The sequence below is a fragment of the Antedon mediterranea genome, chromosome 2 (assembly GCF_964355755.1).
Source record: "Antedon mediterranea chromosome 2, ecAntMedi1.1, whole genome shotgun sequence".
In the NCBI taxonomy this organism is placed as follows: domain Eukaryota; kingdom Metazoa; phylum Echinodermata; class Crinoidea; order Comatulida; family Antedonidae; genus Antedon; species Antedon mediterranea.
Window position 1 is genome coordinate 18,118,690 of NC_092671.1, and position 6,715 is coordinate 18,125,404.

The window sequence follows — 6,715 nt, forward strand, 5'->3', positions numbered from 1 at the left end:
ATCATAGAAATATATACAGTTGACGAAACATAATGAGAGCAATCATTCCCAAAACAGATTTACCAAAACAAGCAGCTATTATAAAATTATCCAGCAGGCAACATTGATGTCGCCCTCTGTCGCCGTCAAAGTTTTCCCATCAATAAAAAGTGTTTGTGTTGTTGCATGCTGTTTTACATTTTTCATTTGTTTGTTTAGAAATGTGAGTAACTTTCTAGTTATCCTGTCTTTTAGTTTAGAGCATTGCAAACAAATACTACTACTAGTAGGGCCAAAAATGCCTAGCCTAGTAGGCCAATCATCAGCCTGCGCAATTTTGGTAAAAACGTGTTAGGAGGTGGGCCTGCCTGGATGAATGGGTTGGATGGAGGAGTAACAATGTAGAGCCTGTGCTAATATGAATGATGTCTAGGCCTAGGCCTCCTAGCGTCTAGGCCTGAGTGAGGAAACTATGGATAGGCTTAAAGTTGTTATCACATACTAGGACTAGACATGATTTCAATGTAGTAATATAATAGATAGGATAGTAGTACATACTAGCCTAGACCTAGCTAGCCTATAGTTAGTATTATTTATTATATAACACCTAACTAAATTCCTGTCATTTGAACGCATGTGGGTCACATGGCAGGCACTATTTTCGATCATTTATAATTTAGTATGAAAAAAACAATCTTTTCGCGTTTGAAAAACATTTTTTTTATACTATTGCTTTTGAAATACAAAAGCGCCACCTATTTTGTACTTTCGCCATGATTTGAATGTTATGATTGGTTTTTAGCGATGGAAGTACATTTCTGGAGAGATATATGTACTAATTTTGAATAAAAAGGCATTTAAATTAGCTTTAGATCGTTTGTAGGATTTTGATTAATTAATCGGTCACGACAGTAGGTGGCGCTGCATGGTTGGTAGCCAACCAAAAAATGCGTTCAACCTGCATAAGTTTACTACAAGAACACCAATGGTTTGGAATAGGCTTATTGAAGTAGTCATTTAAAAACTTACTAATTTTCAATAAAACAAACTAAATATTTGTTTTTAATAATCTATTTATTCTTCAACTACAGTTTAAGTCTAAAAAAATCAATCTAAGAAGATACATAATTTGATAGAAATACAGATATCTATAGTTTATCAACATTTAGTAGCGTTGAACGCATTTTTGGTTGGGCTAGCAACCATGCAGTGCCATCTATCGTTGTGACGTTACACCGCAGAACTTTATACAAGACGTGGAAACCATAATTAGCCTAGATGAGTTCCAATTGTCTGTCGAAATTTTGCCTTTCAGCCAAGCTAGGCCTAGCCTAGGCGTTTTAGCCTTGCTAGGCCTAGGTAGGATTGTTTGGTCGTTTGTTGACATAATTAACACTAAAGTAGGTGTGTTTATAAAATCCATATAAATATAACATTAAAATATAATATTAAAAACCAAATGTTACTGTTTTAAAGGTAGTAACAAAGTGCGAGGCAGGGAAGGCAAGCGAGGCAAGTCAGAAATTTATGCGAGGCATCGTTTTACCATCATCAAAAAATGTGAGGCATCATTTTATCATTTCCCAAAATTGCGAGGCAGGAAATCACCGAAATTGAAGTAGCCTAGGCTAGGCCCGTTAGTTCCCTTTTGCACCTGCTTTGTATTTTAACTCGAAATTTGTTAACCAACTTTATCCTGAATACCACGCCTTAGAATTAGTAGGCCTACTTTAATGAAGAATACCGCATTATTTGGTGAAAATCACGTACAATTTCAATAGATTTTGTCACTGTCACTTGTCAGTAAAGAAAAATGTTACTGTTGATACTGTACATGGTTTTGTTAATAAAATAGAAAAATTCATCATAATATCCTTTAGTAGGATGTCTTAGGTCTAGGCTAGGTAGTGATGTTGATTTAGGATCGATTATCATTCTTTGAAAACAGAACAGTATCAGCAGTAACATATTACAGCATTAATAGCTTACTAACTTGCTGGCCTTCTTCTAGCTAGGCATTGGCAAGTCTAGAATCAAGTATACTGTATGGTACTGAGACTCATTCATGATTAATATAATACTGGAGCTTGAAAATTATTGCTTTAATTTAAAGATTAATTTATTTCAAACTTTTGATACACAGTAATCATCATGACAAATGAAAAAACAATAAATTCATTTCCAAAAAATTAGTCAACAAAATGAATATATTGTTGATCTACATTTTTCGTGTCAAAATTTTGTGGAAATAACTATTTTAATTTGTTTCAGAAGAGTCTTTTCTACTGTTTCTATGGCCCACTGCACGTTCCTAATATTTGAACTGAAATATGTTGACACACTGTAAACTGAACTGAACATTTGATTATCCGATTTCATCCAAGCAATACGATGTCATTTTCAATTTCTTTAATATCTCCAAGAAGAGTCAGTGGCATAGAATGTGTTTATAGTAAATACATTAATCTGGGGCAAATACAAGGTTTGATAGTTGTCTTAGGGGTGAGGATGCATTATTCCAGCTGTACATCCTCCCCATCAATTTTGAGAATAAAATAAAATAAATTTTTCCTTAACAAATAACATTTACGTTAGTGTATATAAAGTGTGGCATTCCCAAATAATGGTAGTGATATGATGTCATCATATCATACATGATATGGGCACATCACATGTTTTTGTCACATCAAGTTTGATAGTGTAGATAGAGCTTTTGACTAAAATTCCTGAGTTTTTCAAATGTGTTTTTTATGGTAAAAAAAAGGTTGGAAAAAGGTTTTTTTTGGGAAAGTTTTCAGAGAGTTGGCTATTTAGCGAGTCAATTATAAGACAATTTGGAAGGCATTTGTGTTTGATATTGACTAATTCTTAAATGGAAAACAAGTTGATACTGATCCTATGGCTTTTGAAATACATTTTAATTATGATTAAAACAAATTCTTTTTTGTAAACTTCATCTTGGAGCTAAAGATACACTAGTTTGATTTTTTTTCTATGAAATTATTATTATACAGTATTAATTATTAATGTAATTATTTAACTAGAAAGCCACTTCGAGAGTGCATACCTCCGCCTACTGTAAATTTTTCAGATTTAGTCACTGTAAAGTGTGTGTCTTAATGCTGTGTGTGATTTAGGCTAATTTCACTACAAGCATGTGTATGCGAGTTTGGTGTAAAGGTTATGTAACTGGCCTTTCAACTAACAATAGCTTCAGCCGACTATCAATAGAACAGAAACGCGAACAAATTGGGATTGTGGTCTGGATTGCCTCCAAATTAATGGAGAGGTCCATGACCACATATCTATCTTTATTTTCATTTTGGGAAAGATCTTGTAATTACTTTTTAAGTAATCCTGCAAACAAACAAACAAACACGATCGATTACATATACCTCCTTGGCGGAGGTAAATAATACAGTACATACCCAAAAGCTCTGCAATTTCTTACTATTTTACTTTTATCGTTTTGATTTTAGCATTTTGCTTATTTTATTTGTATCCATTAAGATCCATCCACTAATACATACAAACATCATTTTTGTCAGTAATTTGCCTTTTGATTTTAATACGTATACTTTCACCTCTTTACACACACTGAGGTGCATACCATACAAAATGTAGGTGTTTACACAAAGCATTCATGCATTTTACATTACCATAAATTAGTGGTATTTTTAAACTGGCCTTTATTGTGCATTAACTAAAACTTAATGAATACTGCGAGGGCGAAAATTGTTCATTAACGGCAACAAACAAAGATAACTTTCAGTCCAATTAAATAGCTTCCCATAGGGATTACATTGTAAATAAGATTATGATACAATTATATACAATGCCAATAGTCTTCTGAAACATTAAGCTCATCCTGATTTTTAACAGATTCTGCAAGGATATCTTGTCAATTTGATTAAAACACTCAGATTTAATCGTACTCTGGGATATAACCAAATTCCTGAATGCTGAGTACACTTACTTGTCAAGACAAATTAACCATTTTGAAAGGTCAAACTAATATATTTTGGGTATAAAAGTAAAGGGGTTTATTCCTGAGTTGGAAATTAATTTACAGGTATGTCCCACCCAAAAAAAATAAATAAATAAAGATTAATAGAATCCGACTTTGAATAGGCTATTCTGTAGTTAATCAAGTTATTAACGTACAGCATGGAGGTAAAATAGAAGGAGAGAGCTCGAATGTATGTAATCTGCTTAATCCAATTAACAGGATGTGCGATATGATATTTTCAAAGCCGAAGCCTTGTACCGACAGCCCGCGGCGGTAGCAGGAAGCCCTTTCTCACCAAGGTTAGCCGCCGCTCTAGTTCAGCCCTCTATCGTAGAGAAGGTCAGAGCATGCACCTCCATGCGTACAGTATGTACAAACAAAAATGAACACATAATAGTTTCATTTTTAAAAAGACAACAGAAACTTAAATTTCACCAATAACCCCATTGTATGACTATTTTTTTCCTTTAAATTATTATAAATAAATTAAATTGTTCCTGGTAAATATTTTGTGTTTTTATTTGTTAACTATTAATGTGACAATGACATTAAAATTGTATGTTCACCAAAAAAATCAATTAAAAAAAAAAAAGAAAAAAATATTGTATTATTTTTCAAGGGGACAATATATCTTTAAAAAAAGAAAGTTGCTGTTCAATTCTTTAAAATAGAACTTTTTACATTGAAGTAAAAAATATTAAAAGATATCCATGGCAATAGGAGATTAATTGTGACAGAGTGCCATTAATTCAGTTATTTTAAGAAAGTTTTAGGGACTAAAGTACTTAGTCGGGTTTTACATTTTAACATTTTATTTATATCTCAATCTGGGCTTACATTTAATGCATATTCAATACCTCTGTTTATATGCTGCATCAAAATGTCATTATTCAGCAAACCAAATTTACCGATGTTTGACCTTTTGTTTTCGGTGATGAATAATAAAATGATTATTATAGCTTTAAATAACTGTTTGTACTGTGTAACATAATGTACAAACAAATACTATAGATTATTTCATATTTAGAGTATGCAATTATACATTTGTGTCAATGTAAAATCAGAGTGTGAAGTATTCCCTTAAAATGGACCTGAAATGGAATTTCGATTTTCAAGAAATTCACACATGTTATTTAAATGTATCAAATTAACATAAACCCATACAAATAAAAACAAAATGTATAGTATTTTGAGTAAAAACGAAATTTTAAGATACCATGGTAAATTAGCGAAAATTACTCACGCCATTGCAATATTCTATTTCAACGGCCGTCGGAAGCCTCTATATTCACGACGTCACATACACACGATGATATCGAGAGCGTGTATGCCGCCCGATAGTCACCCGCGAATTTTTTTGATTTTCAAATGGGGCTTTCCCCAAAAGGGCCAATTTTTATTTTGTAACAATATACATTCTAGCAACACCTAATAGCCCCCAAAACATCATTCTAAAATGAAAAAAATCGAAAATCCATTTCAGGTCCATTTTAACCAGCAATTTCTGAACACCTCTCTGAGTTCCTACATAATAATAAACTGTTAACAATTACTATTTCAAGTTGTCTTGTCCCCCAAAAACATGAAAAATGAAGATTAAAGAAAATCAGATGTTGTAGTAACAAAGTTAATCACTTCCGTAGAAAAAAACCTGAAAAAGTAATGACAAAATAAATGGTTAAATTCAACCAAAAACCCATTGGCTGGCAGCCAATTTGATTATTTTTTGCTTTAAATTACAGTTTATTCAGGTAACTAATTTTTTTCCGTTCCAATTTTTGGTCAAAGTGACATTAAAATGGAATATTCAACAAAAAAATGTGGTAGTTCGTATTTATGTAGAATTTTAATCATTAGTACTTTACCTTGATGGATTTTATTCTGTATACAAAATTTACAACAGTTTGAAAATGTTTAATACAAGGCAACTTTCAAAGTCAGGTAGATGACTATTGTGTTTATAATGTAGCATAGGTATTAAAAAAAATATTGGGCATCATTAAAATTAAAATACCAATAGTGCAGCTATCAAGAAAACCAATTTATAATGAATCAAAATAATTCAACATATTAGTATATAATTGCACAATGAATTGAATCGTTATTTGATAAGTTGCAATCATTACATGAATACCGTAATGAATTGCTTTATTAATATCAAATATATATCATTTATTTAAATGAAAATATAAGTGTGCTGTATGTATTAAAAAATGAATATGGAAAGTACAATACAATAGGCCGGCCGTTATTGTAGTATACTTTTAAGATCTATATACTATGTACAGGGAATAATTTCGCCAGTGTAGCATAGCAAAAAGCTATACAAAACAACCTTTTTGCTACACATTTCTACAATTGTGTAGCAAAAAATACAATACAAAACTATGTTTCTTGACTAAAAAATCAGTTTGATTAGCAATTTTGCTAAACAAAATCTTCAAATGAAATTTTTCCCTGATGTATGCTATAATTATAGTACAAAAGAGTGGTCTGCCAATACTGTATGAATTATTGATCACTGTTATTGTTTATACTGTGTTTAGAAGAAAAATTGTTATTAATATTATTAATAGTACTATCGTCATATACAATTTAAAAGGAAAACCACAAATTTCCTGATTTGTCCCATGAACAAAAGACCGTTTTCTATTATGATAATCCCTCACTTCAAAATGGTTTATCCCAACATTCAAATAGTTATCCTTCATTCCATTAGTAAATGAC